The sequence below is a fragment of the Taeniopygia guttata genome, chromosome 7, assembly GCF_048771995.1.
Source record: "Taeniopygia guttata chromosome 7, bTaeGut7.mat, whole genome shotgun sequence".
In the NCBI taxonomy this organism is placed as follows: Eukaryota; Metazoa; Chordata; class Aves; order Passeriformes; family Estrildidae; genus Taeniopygia; species Taeniopygia guttata.
The window spans coordinates 26,504,410-26,522,020 of NC_133032.1; the positions used below are offsets into that span (position 1 = coordinate 26,504,410).

A 17,611-nucleotide genomic window follows, 5' to 3' on the forward strand; every position below is an offset into this window, starting at 1 on the left:
GAAGCAATTTTTAGCTTTGAGGTAAAATAGTTACAATCTGCTTGCTAGGATTTTAAATTTTTTGCAAGTTCAAGTTTATTTTCTAGAAGCTTCTTTTCAATCACTAGAATGATTTAAGCTTTGTGGCACTCCAACTTAAATAATGAGTTCTCCCTTTGCCTGTAACAGTGCTCCTTATTTGCTCTGTTTCCTGAGTTAAACAAAAGCCAGGAAAACTTCACAGTTTAAGTTGAGAGACTGCAAGTGAAAAATCTAAGTTTTCCAAACAGTCTGTGTCCTGTTCACTGGCTGAGTTGTAGGAGTGGACACAAGAAAAATTTTCTGCAATAACCAACACTGTAAAGGAAGCTCTTATGTTTTGAGAACAGATTGTTGTTCATCACCCTTTGCAGAAAAACAACAGAAGTTTGTTGGATTCTAGTAACTTCTACCTAAAAACTACCAGCAGGGTAGAAATTTCAGGTGTCCTGCCCTCAAACAGAGTTAATACAAAGGCTCTCTATGAACTGGGAGTCAGCCACCTTTAAAGGTTACTTTGATATTCAGACCTGCTGGACATCTTCAGCTTGATATCCAAGCTTGAGCTTTTTCCTCCACTGAACTTCCACATAAGTGGTAGAACTTCAAAGGGATTTGTTAAGAAATGTCTCAGAGCTCTTGCCCACACCATCCCCACTTTCCCTTCCATCCTTCCTGGCACACTTCACCTCTAAACAGAATGTGACACAGGCTTAGTCCTGTCTTAGTGTATCTATAACTGGAAAAACTTAAGCTAATTTTGAAGGAAAATCAGTAGTCTTGACTATATTTTGTTAGGCTTTGAATACTAATTTACTGACAAGATAGTGGAAATACTTCCTTAAAGAGAGATGCAGAGTACAGTAAAACATTTCTATGCACATTGAAAAGATGTGGTTATGAGGTCAGCAAGGTAAAACACCATCTGCAATGTGTCTGGTCTATGCTTAATTTACACAATGAACTTCACCTCAGACATGAAATAAATGTCTTCCATGCAGCCACTGAAAAGGAATGGAGAGCAGATTCATCTGCTTTTTCCAAGGCTGGGAATAGCAAGGATACATTAGCCACTGAGCAGCCTGCTCCAGTGCCTATCCAGCATCAGGAGAGCCTACTGTGCCTTTTATGGGAGGATCTTACAACTCCAAAACATTAATTCTGCGTGAACCAGAAAATTCATCTGATGCCCTTTACCTCAGGGTCACTTGTTAGAACATGTTCTTTCTGTCCTTAGAAAGAAAAGCTCATGTTTTTCAGCACGGATATTGCAAACGTAATTATGCTGATACTTGTAGTTGGAGAGTTTCATTTCCTTGAAGTCCTTCTCTTTCCCCTGTCCTTGGAAAAATGGAAATGCAATTAGGAACTTGAATTGCTGTCCATTGGCTATTTATGGAAAGTTGGCACATTCTCACATGATCTTTATTTTTGCCCTTGAAAAGAACTAATGCACTCTTTCACTTTGCATGTAGTCTAGAATGAGCCTCTACCTCTTGCTTGCACTCTTTCAGAGAAGTCACTTTTTTTCCTTAGAGAGGCTTAAAACTTAAAACCAAACCAGACCAACTTAAAGGGAAGGTCAATATTTAATGAGTCATAAATATATGCACAATATTAGTTTCAAGTAACTTCAGATTCTAGGATAAGAAGGGATTCTCGAATGAAATTTTAATTTAATTTTTTTTTTGTAGGAACAAAACCATTTTGGGCCAAAAGTAATTTTTACATGATGCATACGCTTGTCAGAAAGGCAGGGATGGCAGGCAGCAACTGTGGAATGGCTGTGTATTGCCAAGAGACTCTGAGCAAGAAGATGTTGCAAAGATATTCAGACGCTCTGGGAGGTGAGTGGTGTAAAATGAACTAGAACAGGACAAAATCCAGTGAGGTATGTAAAATCATATTCTGTCTGCCTACAGAGCTGTAAAAATAAATTTCCTTACCTATCATCTGCTAAAGTTAGGCATTTTCTCTGCCTTTTGGTGAATGGAATTTATTTTTCACTCAATTTGTTTCTACAGCATCAGAAATACAAGTTTTTTATAACTCCCAAAAATACCTGTGCCTCTGCAAACAGGGAATGTGGGTTTCTCAGGTGAGTCTGCTGGTTCTCTCTGGTGAACATCTACATGTTCAAAGGAAAATGGGTTATACTAGATCAGCTTTTGCACTTCAGTACCAAAACCACAATAAGTGCACTGTGCATAAAGGTATAAAGGTATGAGGTTTCATGTAGGCATATAGGTACCATCAAATTCTACAAGTGCAAAAAAATTTGATATTTTGGAAGGGAAGTTCCTTCAAAAAGGAAACCTTTGCTGTAAATAGTCTATTTTAATAGAACAAAACCTGAGTTTAATGCGTTCTGATTCTAGCAATAAGCATGCTCTGTGATTTGCCCCTGGGAACAAGCAAATTCATTGTGCTCATGACATGTAAAAATATACAAGAAATAATACTTCTGAGGTTTCACATCCTTTCACGGTGTAATCAGAAGACCCAGGAGTAGATGTCTGAGCAATGATAGTAGTGCAGTGGAGTCATATGTTTCCCATGGAAATCATTTGTGACTTCCCTCTCTTTACTGCCACACATCTTCAAAGCACAAAACCAGTTTGTATTTTAAGCAGAACAATTATTTGCTTTACATCAAAGTTTTATGTAGCTCTTAATTCAAACTGGATTTCAAAGGAGTGAAGTTAAGGGAGGTGTCTGTAACACATGGGTGGTGAAATTTTCCATTCCTGGTACACTTTCTATTGATAGATCTTGACATACTTTACAAACATTAATAATTCAGCTGCTTGCCAGAAATAAAATATGGTTTGCTGTTTCAGAAGAATTATTGCCAATTCCTTCTTCTTTTGCAGAGAATTGAAAAAACAGTCATCTCTACACCTAAACTGCTGTGTAATTGCAGTGTGATTATGGTCTGATGTATCTCCAAGTGCTTCAGTTGAAGTGTCTGGGTGATCTAACCCTATATTTTTTATTTTTGCCTCTCAGGACCTTTTTGGCTGCTTGGGTTGTTTCTATGAGTCAGAGTTTTGAGTTGTCTTTTATTTAATGGAGTGAACTGCTGTCTGAACAAGTTGTTTGCCATCCCCCTTCTGATACAATTAGAATACTTGGAAAATTAATTAAAAAGCAGAAATGGGATTACTCATACTAAAAAAATAAATAAAAAATTCAATATTTTTACTGTAAGACTCTATTAACAGAGATAGCTATTGAACTTAGATAACCCAAATTTTTTGATCCACATGTTAGACAATTTGTTTCTTCCTTAAAAGAATAGGTCAGTGTTAACTAGTAAAATACTGGGAACTGTAATATTATTTTATTTGTGTCAATTGGACCATAGAAGATCTTGAAGCCTTGCCTGGGATCCCTTGGTGTAACTGTGTTCAGTTTGTCACAGTGGTGACAGTGGCCCTCCTGTACTGTGGGACTCTTAGTTCTGTCTGTGAAATTGCTGTTTCTGCACATTATTTGCAGAAGGCTGCTTGTGAACATTTTGCTTTTGAAATTCATACTCAGTCCAAAACTTGTATGAACACATTGTTTCTGTTTTCTGGAAAGGTTAAAATGGCTTCAGGTCTGTAATGAATTTGCACTAAACTACCCATTTGAGCCCTTCTGTCTGTACTTTCAGGAACTGTATGCCTCCCTAGGACAACAGGTGAGTGCAGTTGGTTTTCAGGGTTACATTTGCCTCACAGCCCTTTACAAAGGGCTCTTTAGACTTGATGGTTTTTAAATGGAATTAGGTCCTGATTATGTCCAAGAACAAAACTAAGGCAAAAATTGTTTTCTTTTGTACTCCTTGTGGCCAGGAGCTGAGGCAGCAGAAGTGTTTTGCTTTCCGGGCCACTGGTGCACCAGTAACAGCCAGCTCAGGGCTGTCAGCTCTTGCAGATAATAACTGTGTCTTCCTGTGTATGACTGAGATGGGCAAAGGCTCCTCTCAGAACAGGGAATCCTCTCTCCTCAGCCCCGAACCTCTATCTCAGCTAAAACCCCAGTCAGGACCAACAAATAAATATTTCTTTTTAGCATCTACCTCTTTCTAACTCAGTGCTGCTAACATTTCTATTTTATAGTTTTACTTTAAACCTCCATGTTTTCTTTTTTTACTTACACTCTTGATTCTTTAGCAAGATTAATTTGTTTCCAGGCCAAGAGAGGTGTTTAGGGAAGAGAAATAAAAGTGGAGCCTCTAAGGAGTCCAGTTTAAACAGTGTGCTTTCTTCTTATGTCTTCAATTGCCTTAGACATCTCTGCCTGCCTTCAGACTGACTTGTTTGTTCAGATTGAGAGTTGCTGGAGTCAAATCCAAGGGGAATGACAAATATTCCATTAACCCCATTGCATAGTCCAGTCCTCCCACGTGTCACTCCTCAGTGTCTCTATTTGAGGGCTAATTTCCGTAGTAAGGGACAGAAACACTTGAACATTTAAATTGTTTCTAGCTAGAAACTAGAGCCCAGTGGAAAGCATCATTCCCTTATTCTCCTTCACTGGTGGATGGGGTGAATTTTCATGCTCTGCATTTTTTTTCCTTTTTTTTTTCTCTTTCACAATGGATTTTAGGTCAGCATGGCTACGTGATGTTGCTGAGGGCAGGAGAGTTGCTTCCACGCCCAGCCCTATGAAATACATGTTGTCCCATGAAAAAAGCCAGCTCTGCGGAGCTGGAGGAAGGAAATACTTTTCCTGTTTTGTATTGGCCCCAGACACTCTAAAGCTACTTTTGTGATTAATTTAGCTAAGTGCCATTTGAGAGATGTATATGTTGTTAATCTCTGAATGTCTTTCCTCTTTGGAATTCAAACATGGTATGAAATCCTTGGTACAGGAATATTTTTTAAATAAAAAAGGTGTATTTTTTCTTAGTCATAGTTACCACACATCACAAATGGGAGGTAAAAACACTCAGTAAAAGGCCCACTTCATGCTTTCTCTGTTATTTTACAATGAGTTTTTTTCATAGAGCAGATTTTATCCTAGACAAAAGTTGCTTTTATAGACAGCTTCTGCAGGATGAGGCCACATGTCACAAGGTGTGCTTTGTAGGAAGTAAATCTTTAAGGATTGTCTGTGTTTCTTGTTGTGGTCCTTTCTGTGGCTCCAGAGGCCTTTGTGGGAATATATTCCACTGAAATAACAGAACCACTTTATCTACTGTGTGATTAATTCTTTAGCAAAATAATTAAATAAGTGAGGTAAGAAAAAACTTAATGGAAAAACTGATAAAAAATCCATGTTAAAATGGGACAGGGGAGCACTAAAATGAAGACTACACATTGCTCAATAGTTGTTTTGTTTTTTTGTGGTTAGTCAAACTGTCTTTCCCTGCACAAATGAGGATTGCTAAGCATGAAAGATCCTCTTTTCTAAGCAATCCAAGCCACAGCTTATGTGCTGTGTCAGCTTTCTCACCGCTTTAGGTACTGTGAGCCACAGAGAACTGCTGTCACTTGTGACTGGTTCAATGACCACGAGTAATGGTTAAGGAATAAAAATGACCCTCAAATCATATGATTTTGATCTGGAGAATATGTTCTTAGAATTAAGGCAAGGTTTGGCCTGTTTTTCAGCTTTCATTTACTAAAAGACAAGATATTTCACGTGGCAAATTATGAATTTAAAAAACATGTGTGAGAAATTAAAAACCAGAAAGGATTAAATGAAACTGCTTTGGAATATTGTCCACAGCAATGTTATTGTCCCATGCAAGATCAGCATTTTCAGTAGTGTAAGTAGTTATGGATCATGATTTTAGCTTTAGTCTTTGGGATATGTGGCCTCAAAACTGTCTCATTTCATATGATAATTTGAATCTACCACTATTTGTCTACTTTGTCAGCTTTTGATAATAAATTGGGATTGTTTTAGTTTCTCCAGAAGTGAAAGCAAACCCTGTGTATTTAAACACCACCAGTGTTCTTGGAGGCATTGCTGCTCATTCAAGCACTGGTGCTTCCAGCTGGATAGGTAGTAAGAGGCCTTTGTAACCCAGTACAAGATTTTCCTAATCCTTTACATACATCCAGAACAGTTTTTTTTTTCCTCTTATTTTTTAAAAGGCTGTAGGTTTAAAAGCTTTTCAACTGTAGGATACACAAAACAAGTTTCTTAACCTTAATTGGATCCTTAATTCTCCAGCAGAGAATCCTTAAATTGTGTGGTAATACAGAGTTACCCAAATAATCCCAAGAAACAAGTCTTTAGTAAGTCTCTGACACAGGCTAAGGCTTTTCAAGGAGTTGTTGTTTTTTTTTTTTCCCAATTGTTCATAATTTAAGATTCATAAAATCCTTAACTGCTGAAATATTGCAGTGACATCTTGTGCCAGCTTCCCTAAGGATGAAGAAAGTTTATATCGAATGTTACATTATTTTGATGCCAAGGAGCAAGATTCCTAATCCTTTTGGTGGCAGCCTCACTTGCAGGTTTGTGGATGTGTGATATAATTTCTCTCTTAGAATTAAAAGGTTTGATCTTCCTGCTGCCTTTACAAGCCTTAGCTCCTTGTCAGGAGTGCCTGCAGTAGATAACAGCTCCTGCTGTGTTAGGTAATGTGTGTGCTCCTTGGAGACAGTGCAGCCCAGGGACCTATGCCTGCATGCCTCTGAGAAAGGCACCATTCCATGTGCTTGGAGATAGAGAAGTCTATTTATCATGGAAAACATGAAAAAGCATCTGTAGATATGCACTGCTTTTCCAAAGCTGTAAATTCTTCTATGCCACGCAAGCTTAGCAAATACAAAGTACAAATATAATTACATGCCTGATTACCTTGAGCTGTTGTTATGTGCTACAGGCATGAACCAAAGAAGATCAAGTCACTGTTTGTTCAGCTGAGACTTTTGGGTCTTCTCTGCCCAACTTCTCAATCTGATTGAGCTCATGGGCTTCAGCAGCGTTTGTTTGTAGGCTTGGATGTGGCTGTAGGCACAAGCAGCTGACCTGCTGTCCAATTAGCTTTTCTTTTGGTAGATCGAGGAGCTCAGGTCTTTGGAGAGATAAAGGCTATCATCAAGTTTTATACACCAGTATAATGTGCTTCATTTTTTGGAACCCCTTCACCTTATGTGGTGTTGGAAAACCAGAAGCTGGTTGAGGAGTTGTGGTGCCTACCTCGTCAATATGAAATTTCTATCTCTTCTCCTACCCTCATTTCCACTCTCTGAAAGGATCTAGAAGTCCCTGATTTTTGCAAATGTATATAAAAGTAATTCCTAATGCATCTGAATTGTCCCAGTAAATTGAATTAGACTAATTTTCTGTGCTTGAACTCATGTGGAAGGACTGGGTCTTCTAATTGTAACTTTAGTACTGTTAAAGTTCTGGACACAGAGACTGAGAAAAATACAGATCTTACTTGGACTAGTGAAAATCAATGCACTAAAACTGCATCTGGTACTGTAGGAATAACTTGTCTGGTAAAGTGAACATTTTCTCTGACTGGACAAATCCAAATTAATTAACAGTGTCCCTTGGTATGCTGCCCTACCTTCCCTACACATGCAGTAGGTACAGTCAGGGTTTGATTTGGGGGCAAGTACTTATTTAGTGCACTGAACTACCATTATTAGCAAGCTAGCTTTGATTAGAATTGCTTCTTTTTATCCTTTTAGGCAGTACTGTCTGCCCCATTGTTTTAGAAAAATTAAACTGAGAAAATAAGAAATTTTCTATGTACATCATCTGGTTCTGACTAACCACTTTATTTTCTGAATAGCAGTGGAACTTATTCAGCAAATGGGTGTACAGTCTACAAATGCGTTATTAATTAGTGAGGTACATGCTTTGGACTTGGCTGCCACCAGCTCAGTGATTCCTGAATATGTTGATGCATTGCAGAGGGTTCCTGATTTCTATGGCTACCTCCCAGCTGGGAGTTGATATTGCTTAAACTAAATACTGGGCAAAATACTGAAGGAAATACATTCTCTGCTAGGTTATGGAATGTCACCCTGTACTGTATTTATGGGGAGCTCACAGGATCATTTTACATTAATTATGATTTCTGTAGAAAAAATTCAGAAATATTTGGCTCAAGTATTATAGGAATATAATTTAATTACAGGCATTAAATTTAGTGTAAATAAAGAGCAGACAGTTTTCTAGTAACGTCTTAGTAGATAAATTAAAAACCAAATAGTCCCAAAAGTTGCATTTCCTCTTTCAAAGTAACCAGTTGCTTTCAGAGGGCAGGAATAGACACCATTGAAAGAACTGAATGGAACAAATGTTAGAAAAATCTGTCTAGGCAGTGATATCTGCCATCAGAAGAGTGATACTTGAGAAGGTAAGAAATTCTTGGCTTGGTTTATGGAATATACCACTGACATGTCAAATTGCTTTGAAGAGGTACTACACATATCTGAAACGTGTTCTACCTTTCCATCTTTTCATTTCCTCTGGCTGAGGACAGCCCTGGGACTGCTTTACATTAGCAATGGGTGCTCTGTTTCCTTCCAGCCATTCTGGGGGCTCCAACCAGTCCTGCAGAGCTTCCCTAAGCTGCCAGGTGGGATTTGCCATGTGCCTCTGAAGGGAAGGTGCTGTAAATCCAGCACCCACTCACACCTGTGGGATGTGTCACATTTGCAGGACTAACAGAACAAGCCCAGACTCACTTGTCAGGCTACTCCTGCAGTGTTTTCCCTCTTTTAAAGAACAGAAGTGTAATAGAACTGTGTCCTCTGGAAATTGGAGGTTGAAGGTAGATTTAGTGTCAAGAAAACCTTTCAGAATATTTAACTCTTCTTTTACCTCTAACCATTACACACAAGTGTGGTGTGCCTTCCAGCCCTTGCTTCCAGATACAGCTGTAGCAAAAGAGTACATAAAAAATTAAATTAGTTAATTGCTAATAGTCTACAAACATTTGAAGGATGCTGTGAACTTTACAAACTATTTTTTGAGGTTACTCATTACTTCAATCAATTAATGTTTGTTTAAATGCAAACACAGCTGTTTTGTAGGGTTGTTTGGTTTTTACCCCATGCACGAGGTACTTAGAAACTGAGCAAATGATACACTTTGGGTTAACAAACCCTATTTCTCCAAAGCCCATAATCTCAAATGACAAGTATTATTGCTCTTACAATTGGGGCCATGAGGGTGGATTGGAAATTAGCCTGGGTTTTGGTTGGTTTTTTTTCCTGATGTTGTTGCCTTTTGGTTTGTAACCCTCAAAGCCATAAAATTCATAAACCTGAGCCTCCAGTAATGGCTTTTAAGATGGACTTTGTCTCCATCAATGTGCCAGGAAAAGAGACAAATATATTTGCAGTGTCCCCTCGTGCCATATCTGGAATATATATTTGGTCTTACCAGCCCCAGCAAACCTGGTGCTGACTCTCATCTCTGCTAGTGCCAGTGACCACACACAGCCTCCCCTTTCCCCAGATGATGTTTGTGCTCTATTTAGACAGTAGACACCCCTGGTATTAAAAGACAGGCTTTACCTAGTCTAAAGAAGAAATTATAACTTTTTTCCCTCTAAAAACTTGACTAGCCTAATATTTGCCAGTACCTTTCAACCCCTCTGATCTGCAATATATACATTGTAGCCCTATTCCACTATTTTTTTACAGAAAATAGCCTCAGAAATACCTGGTTTTTTGAATCTCAGTAACAGCCTTCCAAGAGGTCACTTCAGCATTTCTGAATTGTTCATTTTTCCAGTTTTCTGTTACTCTATTTTTTTCTTCCCATTAACAGATATTTCTTTCATTTACACTAGTTTTGCTTTATGAACATGAAAACCTAACCTTTTTGTGGGCAAACAGTAAATACAGGATTAGCAAACGTGCACAATGGCTTGGTTCACATTTCATTCTTTGCAGTGTGATCTCCTTAATGAGTAGTCAAGTTGAATTTGGAAAATGAATACAGGATTAAAAAAACCTGCTTTGTACCACTCAGATTCTACTTTAGAAATAATTAGTGTTGACTGGATCTAATAAAAAGATAGGCTTTTCAATTTATAATTTTGAATTGAATGTTTGCTATGGAATTTCTTATTCTTCTAATTTCTTGAGAAATAGCAGCACCTAAAGATCCCGTGATCATTTCCTTGGAACCCTGCTGATTTCGTTCTTACTAAAGTCTATAGATTTGAGCCTGTAGTTATTATGAAACTTGAAGGAAAATGACAATTAAAGTAATTATTTCAGTAAAATGTTAGGAAAATTAAACTAGTCCCTATTGTTAAGTGGACAGATTTTTTTCCCTATGGAGAAAAAAGTTATAACAAATAATTCATTAAAATTTTAGTTTTCTGAGTTCTGTTAAGCTGTTAATATTTTAAACTTTATTTTGATGAGATCCCCATTCACATTAGTCTAGATGAGGTTTAATTGTAACTCCTGAATCTCTTTTAAAAATATGTCAGAAACAACCACATGTTTTAGATTCCTTAATGAAGGCAGCCTGCTTGCCTTGCTTAGGTCTGCTTTCTTGTAATGAATATTTAGCACATTAACCTGAGCACAATGGCTTGTTCCACATTTCAGGCTGGATGCCAAGCTGCTGTGAACCCTTCTGTCTCTTGCATTCTGTTTGATTCCTTGGGAATGGGTGAAGAGTTCAGGATTGGAAACAGCAAAATTCACTATTCCTGTCAGGGCTTTGCTTGGGCAAACTGCACCTCACCTCCAAGAACCACACACATGATGTCCAGAGCCTGCTTATGTGTGGAAATCAAAACAGAAGCAAAACAGTTTCCAGATGCCATCCATATTTTCCTTCCAAAACGTTGATTTTTTTTTTTTAAGAAAAAATTGCATTGGTGTAAGACTCTAGGTCCTGTGAATTTGGAGCAAACAAGTAAGATGGTAATTAAAACAACAACAGTGATCAAAACAGATGAAAGTAAGAACAGCAGATGCTACAGAAAATTCTTACAGAATAAGACTTTAGTAAATCTAAAGGAAATGAGTATCAGTTCTATAAAGCTCCAACTGATAATCATGGGAATAAAAATTAAAGCAAAAAGGGATCTTCTACAAAAATAAAAAATCAAAGCTTAGAGTAAAACCCAGAGTCAAACCTAACTGTTGCTCAGAATCAAACTTAATTTGTTGTTCTCTGTGGTGTATTCTGCTGTGTTGCACATGTAGAGTTTTTGGGTCATCTCTGGTTAAACACCTTTTTACTAATTACTGTAATAAAACACTTACGACATTTTAGTAATCTTTCAAGTCCATTTGATGTGCTTGCAGGAAGCCTCCTTTCTGTTCTTTCCTAATTATTTTTATTTAGAGCAATGGCCTAGACTGAACTTGTTAGATTTCATTCTTCGGCATATGTTTTGAGTCAACAGATCAGCAGGGTCTTAATGTGAGATTCTTGTCCCTGTGCATTTGTGCGTGATCATCTGGATCCTCTTCCATCCCTGGTACTGCAGGTGGCCCAGTGTGTGAGTACAGGGAAAAGACTCAGCTGCTGCCTCTCCCACTTGGCATGACTGCCTAGGAGGGAGTTGTACAAAAGGAGGGAATTGATTTCTATGTTGCTTCAATGAGAAAAATGAAACCTCCTGCAATTTCTCTGTGTGCGTCTCCCTCAGCCCTGCTCCCCGTCCAAACAACTTTTGAACTCTTTGGTCAGTTTTGGCCCTGCTGGATCAAGAGGTTGCACTGCAGGGAGTTAATTGAGATCAGCAGTTGCTAAGAGGAGTCTCCAAGAACATCCCAGTGAAGAGGAGTCTGTGGCTCAGCACCAGAAGAGTCATATGGAAAAGGGACTTGAACACTCCAGGTAGATGAAAAGTAGTCATCATAGATCAACTCAAACCCAAAAAATTTTGGGAAAAACTAGCAATATTGTGCTGTGCATAGAACCTTTTGGGTTTCTTTCTCCTGAAGCTGTAAGGAATGGGGTTTTTTTAGCCTGTTCTCTTTTGCTGTCCCTTTGCTTGCTCACACTACTCTTGCAACTTGAGCAGCACCTGTGAGTCTGCAGATTCCTTCTCTCTTAACAAAGAGCTAAGCATGCTTAAAATTTATTTCTCTGGATGCAGGATTTCAATGTTATACATCACACAGTTGTAATTACTTTGGAAAACTATTTAAGAATTTCTGAACTTTTTTGAATGTAAATAGGAAGCTCTCCTTTTTTGACATGTTTGTGTTTGCATTGGTATCCATCTCTAAGCTGAGGTCTCAACCATGGTTGTATTATATTTATCTATCTATAGAGATCTTTGCAGCATTTCTACAGGATCTACTGAATTGTTTTACCTGAACTATGGAAGTGGCTTGATTTACCTCTGAGCTGAGAGAAGCAACTGTAAATGTCCACTATTTGTATATCTCAACCCATCTTTAATTATTTTGTAACTGATTCTACTTACATTGCATTACTCCAAGTTGAAATGTATTTTGGAACATTCTTTGCTGGTTAATTGGAAAGCTATTATTTATGGCTTCCAGATGATTTGCACTGGTAGGCATTCAGGGTGGTTTTCTGGCTTTATTTAACCTGTTGATTTAGAAGTGGGTATTTATTTTGCAATTGATGTGAGTTTTTCTTTCCACTTAATCCTTGAGATCAGCTACTAGATTTCATAGAAAAGGAAAGATAAACTGTCTCTGTATCCTGAGCCTACTCACAGAATATGCAGTCCAGAAATAACATGCTGTATATGCTATAGCAAGCACTATGAAAATTTTCCTTTCCTACAGATGTGATAGTTCTCAGAAATCCAGCTTTCATTTGTGCTGTGCCAGGTGAAAAGGGGCTCTTTTCATCATGGACTATTTCACGGTTTAAATAGTCTCTTTGTACTAAGAGCTCATGCACTGTTTTTCACTCTTCATATTTTTGGTAGTTTTCTTTCTCTGAAGTGGTAGGGGAAATGGAGCAATCTGCAGCTCATAAGAAAAGCCAGGAGGGCAAAGTGATGTGCCCTGGGACTTGCTCTTCACTGTCTTTGCAGCCCTTATCCCAACAGTCCCTGTGCTCCTGCTCGGTCACAGGGCAGCAGCCCAAGGTGTCAAACCCACTCTGATCCTCCTTCTAAGGCAGGATTTAGCTGTCTTTCATACTGAGAACTTATTTTAACATAATTTTAACTAATAAGGTGAACTTCATGCTACGTTCAGCTTCATTTTCAAAGTGGAAAAGGAAGAGAACAGTGAAAGATGTCCCTTCTTTCCCTGTATGTCTTCCATAGGAGAGCTAGGACTGCAAGTAAGAAAAGAGTAGGGGCAAGGAAGCTCAGTGGACAGAGGAAACTTGGCCTGAACAAAACCTTTTATTACAGAAGTGTCTGACTTTGGTGAAAATTATATATTGCTTTTGACTACCAAATTTTACAAAATAGCGAAGTTACTTTATTATTTGTAAAGTCAGTGACTAAAAATGAAAGAGGTAACATCTCAGATAATGCTGGAGAGTTTGTTTGTTTGTTGTCTTGTTTCACTGGTTTGAGGACAAAATGAAAACTCCTTTGGTCACTAAAGGAAATCAAATAGCCAAGATATTCAAAGCTTTGATCACAATTTTGAATCTAAAAATAAAATAAACTGCACGCATAAGTTGAGGCATCAATAACAGTAACTGATAAACCAGCTTTATGGTTGGGATAATTTAGCTAGTTTAAAATAAAGGAGCTAGCAGTATAAGAAAGCCATTTTGAAAAATTGGCAAAAACTCTTGCTTTTCTGGGCACTACCTTCTACCTATGCCTTTGTTGCTGCTCTCATGAAGAAATTAGATGAGTTGATGGCTGCAATGTGTGTGCTTGAATGATAAGCCTAATTCTTAGTTACACAGCTGCATCTGGAAAGGTCAACAGAAGATAAAGGTCTTGGCTCCAATAATGATACTTCCTTACGTGTTAAAAACTTCATAATTCTTTAACAGTTTTCATTTTAGAAGCTAATAGAATAATCACCCTCAGCAGTTTAATGTCATCATTCTAAAAGTATTTTCTTTGAACTGCTGGCAACTGCTTTATTTGTTTATTTACCTATTATTTAGGGAGAGGAGGAAGAGGGTGTAAGAGGAAAACCAGGAGTTGCTGCATGAGAGCTGAGCTGAGTCGGGTATCACACCAAACATGTCTTGGGAATGTTCTAGGTGTGGTTGCAGCTCTCCTAGCACAAGGGACAGGCTCTGGGACAAACAAGTGAGGTTTGGGTGTACAGCATTAAAACTTCATGTTCTGAGCATAGAAAAACCTATTGAAGAAAAATCCTGCCTTGGTCTCATTGGAACTGCAATTCTGTGAACATCTTAAACTATTTATTCATGTATTATCTGGTTTCGTTATACACAGATTTTTTTCCTCCAGCCAGCTCCTCACAAAGGCAGTGGGAGCTTGTGTTGGCACAGGAGATGCAGCAGCAGGCAGCAGATGTTAGCTGGGAGGTGGGAATGCTTCTTTCCATGGTGGCCACTTCTGTGCTCAAAGCATTTGAGAAAGCCACAGCCTCAGGAACTGCTGATACGCAGGTTCCAGAGCCCTGTGGTAACTTTGCTTACAGCCACATTATAATATTTACCTAAAGGGCTTCTCTCCCTCCATTACCAACAATATTAACAAGAAATTCTTTGTAAGAAGCTTGGGCTACATTCACTTTCAAACCACACAGACAACTCATAACACTGCCCTTGCAGTATTTTAAGATTTGGTACTTTACCTTGTTGTAGGCAATGTGACTTTGTGACCCTGGACTATAAAGTGAAAGGGTGCTTTGTCAGTGGTTTCTGAAGAGTAGGGTTTTCATCCTAAGTTGGCTTTACAGTACAAACACAAATATTGTTCATTATTTCTGATAATTATTTCATCTTGTGAAGAGGCCCTACTGTAACAAGCTCACCCCTTTATGTTAATGAAGTAGTTAAAATGCAGAGCTGTTCAGAGTATTATTTAAATGTCTTTTGCAACCTTAAAGGGGAATGACCTTGCTGCCCTGGCTAAATTCCAGTTTACATCATTACAGCCTACTGTTTAACTCCTGAAGGAAATGCTGTGCAGAGGCCAAAGTTAAACCTGCACGGCTCAGTCTGAACTGGGATATCCACAGAAACCAGTGCTCTGCAGGGATTCTGCATTGGGAGAGGAGTTTGCTGAGAAACACTGGGGTATTAGCTGACAGAGAAATTGCTGCCTTTGCTTCTGCCGTGGCCAGAAAGACAGATACTAACGGTAATCAGCAAGGAGTACAAGCCAGAACTGAGAAAGAACAGGCTTTAGGACTTTCCAGAAATCTTTTAAATGACCCTGACAAGTTTTGCCCTTGAAATTATAAATTAGTTGGAACAATATTTAACCTGTAAGCAATTAGCCCAAAGAAGGGCTGAAGGACAGTTCTGGTGTTGCTAAGGCCCAGGGAAAAGTAAAAATAAAAGTTTAAAGGGATGTTATTTTATTTAAAGGAAATAGAGTAGCATGCTTTAAGTTTTTTTCTACAGATTCTTATTGAAGATTGGCACAGAAATTTTGCAGGAAAGGAAGATTACTTTTATTAGGAAAAACTGTGCCTGTCAGAAAAGGTAAGCACTGAACAGATTCCATACATAGCTTTTATCAGAGGTTGCAAAATTAGACTAGCTAGCTTCTGTCAAGAATAAATATACCTCAGTTCCTCTGCTATGGGGCAGAAGGTCTGTTCAGGTTTTTCTGAGTTATATTTGAAGCTGTTGTTGTTTTCCCCTGTCCTCTTCTCTGCTGGTTCTAATTCTGGCTGTTAGCATGGGCTTTAGAAGGCTCACTGCAGACTGGGATTTGGCAGATTGAGGTATCTGAAAGAGCCTCCCCAAGGTCAGACACACAAATGATTGTCAGGCTGAAATACAAAGATCCAGGTGATCCTAAAACATGCAGCAACATTTGCAGGGTTTCTTACCCCGTTCTTGAACTCAAAAATCCATAGCAACTACAGTTTAGTAATATCAGCCTCTTTCTCATAGTTTTCCTGCCAAGTCTGCCCACCAAGGACAGGGCACGTGTTGGAGCTGCTGTTAACCAGTATCTGGTTTGGGCTTCACAAAATGCCACTGGAGAGCAGTGATTTTCAGTCTCTGTGGAACTACACTTGACTGGAACAAATGGGCTAAAATTACTGACCACCTCTTCAGCACTTAGAGCAGCACCTGAGCAGTGTCAGAGGAGCAGCCCCTCAGTCAAAGCCCATTGCTACGATGTGCTCCATAAGGCCTTGCTTGTATATTTATTTTTTGTAATGCTTGCCTTAGCTGCTGCATTTTCAGACCCTCGTGTTTATCCAACCACTTGTCTGAGTGGAAAATTTGGGAAGTAAACAAGTTCCCTTCTAGGCACCTGCCATCCTCGTGTGCTCTGTCCCTCAGCCTAAATAAAGCTGTGACTGCTTCTGTGGAAATTGCTGTCCTGCTGTGTGCACAGGGCACCCACAGGTATTGAACACTGACCTCTTCACACTGCAGAGGTATTTTCTTACCTGTTGTATTTATCATGTAACTGGATTAATGAGATTAAGTTCAATCTTCTTCTCTATGGTCTTTTGTGTCAAATCTTTCTATAAAAGAATAATAAAATCTTGTAAAGTAGCCTTTAGCAGGAAGTAGAAGCACCCAAAAAAATCAAATGAAGATTTGGCTTAGGGCATCACAGTAAATACAGGGACTCATATGGCTACTGAGATACACAAGATTGAAACAGCAGAGAACTGCTTTAAAACTAAAGCATTCCAAAGCAGCCACAGACAAATCAGTAGCAGCCCTCCCTCTGCATTCTTTATTCTTGTAATTGCAGTATCAGAGAGAAGGCATTTTCTAAAAGGTTGGTCAGGAATGTGTTTGTTAACTGCAGTAAAACTGTAGCCAGAAATGTATTTCCTTCTTGAGCAGAAAAAACACACACAGGGAACGACAAAGTGAGGGCCCTCTGATATCCCAGTACATTCAGTCTGCTGGGAAAAGCAAAACCAAGTCAGTAATGACAAAAGATTTAAGTCTAAAAGCTGTATCTTGCTGAAGATTATTAACACAATGCACTACTACCTGAACACAAAACTGAACTGCACCTTCACGTGCTGACTTGCACGTGAGCTGTCTCTTGCTCATACTGCTTGGCTTCCAGGAAAGCACTTGACTTTCACAAGAACATGTGAATTTAAAAAACCCCACATGAACAGATATTAAGGTTTCCTCCTTTAAAGCCACACTCAAATGTTGCTGACACAGTATCACAACACCAGGCTTTGATGCAGCACTTTTGCAACAACGTGTATAGATCCCTGCTTAACTCATACTTGTTTTTCACAGAGCTTAAGTCTGATGTTATTTAAGGAAAAAATACAAAAAACTTACAGTGTGTCTTTCCTAGTATGACGGCATATCTTGGAGGGAGAATCTATATACTTTTTATTTTCCTGTACTTTCTTAATGCTTCCGAGTTTTCAAAACCTATTATTTGTCAGTTACAGTCTTAAATAATTTTCCCTATTTGCTCTGTTGAAACTTTGCCTTTAGGGAAAAATCCACTGGGTCCAAGGTTCTGAAAAGGCTGTATCAGTTTCAGCTCTGCAGGTAAGAGGGACACTAATAAAAATTGCTAACATTTGGGGAGCTGTGGTTTTTT

General features: G+C 38.6%; 1 long non-coding RNA gene across 1 annotated transcript; it reads left to right on the forward strand.

Moving 5' to 3' along the window:
* Positions 1–1,759: 1,759 nt before the first annotated feature.
* LOC115496012 (uncharacterized) lies at positions 1,760–17,559 on the forward strand. The gene is made up of 3 exons (XR_012056818.1): positions 1,760–1,865; positions 15,463–15,543; positions 17,503–17,559. It is a non-coding gene; the product is annotated as an uncharacterized lncRNA (long non-coding RNA).
* The last annotated feature ends 52 nt before the right edge of the window (positions 17,560–17,611 follow it).